Raw genomic sequence first — 5,436 nt, forward strand, 5'->3', positions numbered from 1 at the left:
TTTTTCTGGATATATATTAAACCTGCCTTGAGGAGGTGGGGAAAAGATGGGGAACAATTTGTTAAAATATGTTTTTGCTGTTTTCTGATCACTTAGGTGCAACAAAGCAAGCTAGCAAAAAAGAGAAGCTGTTGTGTAGAGCCTAACTAGTGATTTTGTTTGCTTGTTTATAATCTAGCTGTGCAGCTTCAGAGCTATTCTGCTGCATGTTTACCACTGAAGATGCAAGTTACAGTGATCTGAAATATATTGCATAAATTGCAATTGCTCCCTGTAGCACGAATGATGGGCTTGTGAAGCTGTTTGCATTTCAGGCTGCGATGGCAACCAGCATCATGTAACGTGGTGGCCAGCCATGGTGCGACCTGTAGGCAAGCATCTGTCTCCTCTGCATGAAGACCAATGTGTCACCCTTCTGATTTGGCTTACCACATACAGCCAATAGGTGCACAGACGTCCCAGATGGTGCTAGGCCCTGTGATGTGGTTCCCTGTGGAACAGTCACAGGGCTCTTGTTTATCCCCTGGAGCACAGAAGGGATTTGCTGGGGATCACAGGAGGTGGCAGGGGAGCGTTGGTCCTTCTAAGCATCAGCCCCAGCTCTAGTAGATGCCTTGGCCAACAGAAATCAGTGTAGTAGAAAATGAAAAGGTTTGAATTGTGAAGTCCTTGAAAGGTTTATGAAAATAAATGGTGGAGTAGAGGAGAAAGACTCTGTCAGAGCCACTGGCAAGGGGAAAACTGAAGTGTTAAACCACTGAGCCCCCAAACGTTGATTGAGATGTCAGAAGGGAGAACGTCCCTATTCCAGCTCCTAGCTCTAAATTGAAAGATGTCATTCTTCTTTGCCATTTTTCTCTCACATGAAGAAGAAAGATTTTTCTAAATAGTCACAAAGCAAGCTTCTCTGCTAGAAGTTAAAAAATGAAAATCCTCGTGATATCTTAGCTGATATCACCTAATTTTGGTGCCCAATTCAAGAATTTTTAAGGCTTGGAGTCTGCAGTAGCAAAACTCCTCTGATGCTTTGGCCAGGAATAAGGGCATTATTTCTTGCCAGCATCCCAAACTGGAAGAATCCTTTTCTACGTACTCAAAACTGCCTCCTAGAAATTCAGCTCTGCATGAGGATTTTTATCACATCTTGTCCTCAGAGCTTCTCCAGGGCATCACAAAACAGCAGCATCCTCCCACGTGAAATCTCATCATGCTGTGCGAGTTGATGGCAGTAGTTTATCAAGTCAGATATATTCCTCAGGACGCAGGCTGCTTGAGTAACATATAGGAGTTATAGAAGTTATTATTATCAGGGCGCAGATTAGCATTGAGGGTGTTGATGGAGAATGTCATAGCCTTTCTATTTCATTCTAATATTTTTTTGGTGGGAAGCTAGGTTTGAAACTCAACCAAAGAAGCTCCTTATTTTTATTTTATTTTAGTTTTGTTTTAAGAAATCTCGCCCTGGAGGGAGCTGTCATTCTGGGATGCTGATTAGCTTTTGCAAGTTGACAGGGAGAAAGGCGGCTCTCTCTGTAGCACTCCCAAGTTCTTTCACCTAATCACACCAGCACTGCAGGCTCCATGTGGAGGAAATGTAACCCTATCTCACTGCCTGACAACTCCTTCAGCTCCAGACTTCGTTTTCTCGTTCCCCTCAAACTGTAACAAACCATTAAGTTTGATTTTTTTTATTATTTTTCTTTTTTTTTCATTCTTTCAGCAACCATTTTCGCTCTGCCTCCCTTTCTGGTCCTTTTCCTTAGGGATAGTAACTCTGAAGACTGTATTCGCTTTGTATATATCTTTTATCCTTAGAGCTTTTTGGCATCTATTGTATCAACTGGTCAGAGGATATGCAGCATCTTTCGAAAACTCTCCTTTTTAGCTGGGAGGAAAAAAATAGTTGTAATATATCTATCCAGGTTGATGTGAAAAATACTCCAAGCAGAAACAAATTAACAGGCTTCCTAGCAGGCTCTTACTGCAGTTAAAAAGAGGGTTTTGTATAGCAGAGTTTGATTCAGAAGATGCGCATTTCATTCCCAGTTCCTGAGAGTCCATAATGTGGGGAAGTGCCATGAAATGCGTCTTTCACACAGCCCAGGTGTGAAAAACAGTGAGTCCTATTGATGGACCAGTTGTTGGAGCAAGAGCTGCTGCTCCAGACCCTCAACAATTGTCTGAGCCCAGAAGAGCCTGGGGAAGTGAGTGCACCCTTAATAAAATGCCTGCAGAGCTCTGGGGCAAAGGAGCATGTGGGACAGCTTTCCCTTGATTCTCTCATTGAGCTTCAGTCTTTCTAAACAAGCAGGTTTGTGCCACTTTGCCTCCAACCAACAAGTGCTCAAACGCTGACTGATAAGGAGGAGAATATTCTTATTCCAGCTCCTAACTCTAAAATGAAGGACATACTTCTTCTTTGCCATTTTCTCCCTGACATGAAGAAGAAGGATTTTCTAAACAGTCACCATACAGAGATGGATCAAAGCTGCCAATACCTGCCTGAATCTGCATTTCCAAAGCACATGGGCTATTGACATCTGTGGTTTCATCATGGAGCCTTCTCTCTTGAAATGGGCTGTCTGGTATAAATTTAAATGCATTGCATCACTTTTTAGTTGTGCACAGGGAATGCTTTTTTTTTTTGCAAATGTCAGAATGATTCAGCAGAGGCTGCTTTGTTCCTCACAGTGTAATCTGGAATAGCATTGTGCAAAACTGCATCAGGAAACAGGGATGGGTAGGAGCCCACCTCTTCCCCTGCCTGGCAGGAGCTTTCCAGGTGATTGTGCACCACCTCCAGCTTTTACCCGTATCAGTTTAAGTTCCTCATGATTTCTCAAACAGCAGATTGCAGGAGAACAAGCAAAACTGGTTGTTCCTGTAGCACAACCACACGTATCCTTGGCAGGGGCTGGGAGGCATTGGCTTACCTGCTTTGCTGGGGAGCTTGATGGGCTCGGCAGCACGACTCAGCTCCTCCTGCATTCCTCCTTGGCTGAAGTCTGGTGAAATGAGACCGTCTCCCTTGCAGCTCCTCTATTTCTCCTGCTTGCTTATTCGTTATTTTTGCTTCTCCTTTTTGCTGGTGGTAGCTAATGGCTGGAGCTCAGTATGGCCTCGTTGTGCAGCATCACCCGAAATGCTGTAATTCACAGCCCACGTTGCAGGGACTGTGTGGCTTTCATTTCTTCGGTGTTTCTCAGACCGTACTTCGTTTGCACTTCAAACCTGAACCACCCTTCCAGAAAAGTAACACCCAGAGTCCTAACACAAACTACACGCAGGTCTCTTTGTGTCTTAAATTCATTAAAAACGCTCACAGAAAAATGATTTATTCCCAGGGCTCTTACCCAGACTTCTGCATGGAGTTGGCAACGGCATTATGTAATAGCTAAATCTTCATTAGTTATATCTGTTTGCTTTGTGCCTCCGTGACAATGATGGAAGCTGTAAATAAGTGTATTGTCCCATCTTAACAAGGGTAGCGTATCCATCAATAAGGACACTTGCTCTGCGGAGATCTTCGCAAGGCAGTACAGGGGAGTAAATCAAAGGGAGAACAACATCCTTCATTTAAAGCGTCCTTGTTCTGTCACTTAATGTTTTACCCTTGCTAATATCTTTCAAAGTCTGGCTCTTAGTCAGAAAAGTCACTTAGTAAATATGACATATTTTATCCAGCCTATGTCTACTTGTTCCTAGAATTATTTTTCTGGGCAACTGCAGCTTGAAGCTCCACCTGTGGCTTCTCAGCTTTGTTTCCCAGCAGTCACTGGAGGTCTGCAGATTCCCAGTTCAGTCAGACATGCACCCTGCTTCAGGCTGGAGCAGACAGATGTTACCTCTGATCCCACCTGGCCGGAAGGACATAATAATAATGCAGGGAGAGCTGAAATGCTGGACTTGCTTCAGACTCATCGGACAGTCCAGGAGTGAAAATCGAAGTGTGGCCTGCAGAGGGAAGAAAAGAGCTGTGGTTGCACTGCCTGGCCGCCCGGGGTCTGCTCGTCTCCCACCGCCCTGCTGCTCCTCAGCTGTTCCCCTGAGCTGAAGCTCTGTCTTTAAGCATTATATGCATTTAAAGCCCGATCACATCAAGCCAAAATTAAACAGAAGGTTTTAATTCCTTCTGATATTCCTTCTGAGAAAGAGCTGGGAGGAAAATACTGGTTAGCTGAATGCCTCTCCCATCCCTGTTTCTGGAAAAAGCCCCCAGGAGATGAGGTGAGAGGAGAGGCTTGGCTATTGTCTTCCCTCATTGCATTGTTATGTGTATATTGGCCAATTTCTGCATCCATTTAGAAATTCACTAATTGTCATTGGAGCTGTTTGCTGATGACTGTGAAGTAGCTTCATAATGAAGAGGAAGTCCATTTATTCATTAACATTTGTAAAAAATAATTGCCTGTCACTTAACCAAACACTGTTTGCTCCAGAAACACTTGCTCTTCTGTGTTTTTTTAAATATATATATAGATTATTATTTCGAGCTGCACTTTTTGAAACGCCACTTCTAATTTCCCATTTCTGAAGGGCTCATTCTCAGCTGCTGTGATGTGAGTCAGAGAACAGACTGCACGAGAAGACACTAAAGGTCCTGTCACTTCTGCTGCACGGAGAGCAGAGTGCGTTAACAGAGCTGTGATGCTGTGCTCCAGGAGGGCTGCAGCTCTGAGATATGTTTGAACAGTGGGTTTTGGGGATTGCTGCTCCTCTGCAGTCTGCTCTGCTCCTTGCCTGAATATTATTCTGATACAGGAAGAGGCTGTGAGTGCAGGGCTAGGTGGTAAAAGATCATTTCTGGCCAAGGAGGTGGGACATACAAGGTAGCCCCAGTCCCAAAAGAAAAGTATTTTTGGGAGATGAAGGAGGTTTCTCAGGAGGAAAATGGGGAGAGGATGGAGGACTGTATCCTTTGCGTTGGCCCTCTGTGCCCATTACACCTATGAGAAGAGCTGTCGCTTCTACCTACACACATTTATGCTACAGGTGACGCTCTGGCAAGGCCTTGTCCCCATACCCACCAGCTCACCACAGTCCTATGTGCCAGGCTCTTCCTCAGCCACAACCACCCCCAGGGATGAAAGAAACCAACCCATCCCTTGGCTGTGAGAAAGCAAATTTTTGCTTTGCTGATGTAGCCTGGAGGCTCTGAGCTGTTCTGCCTGTTGGGGAGGATAGTTTTGCAGCTATCCGGAGCATCTGAGGTGCATTGCTATGTCTCCTGGGGATGAGAGGGAGCAAAGAAATTTGCTTCACCAGGAACCAATGGAGACCTGTCTGCTTGCACCTGCCAAGCTTCTGCTGCTGCAACAGCTTTCACTATTTGTCACTGTGTTGAGTGTTTATTGTTTCCTGGGCACGTGAGTTCCCTCTCCACCCATCCTCTCCCAGGGCAGGGAGTGCCACATCTCCTGCTGGTGAATGGCCACC

The sequence above is a fragment of the Meleagris gallopavo genome, chromosome 10, assembly GCF_000146605.3.
Source record: "Meleagris gallopavo isolate NT-WF06-2002-E0010 breed Aviagen turkey brand Nicholas breeding stock chromosome 10, Turkey_5.1, whole genome shotgun sequence".
Lineage (NCBI taxonomy): Eukaryota > Metazoa > Chordata > Aves > Galliformes > Phasianidae > Meleagris > Meleagris gallopavo.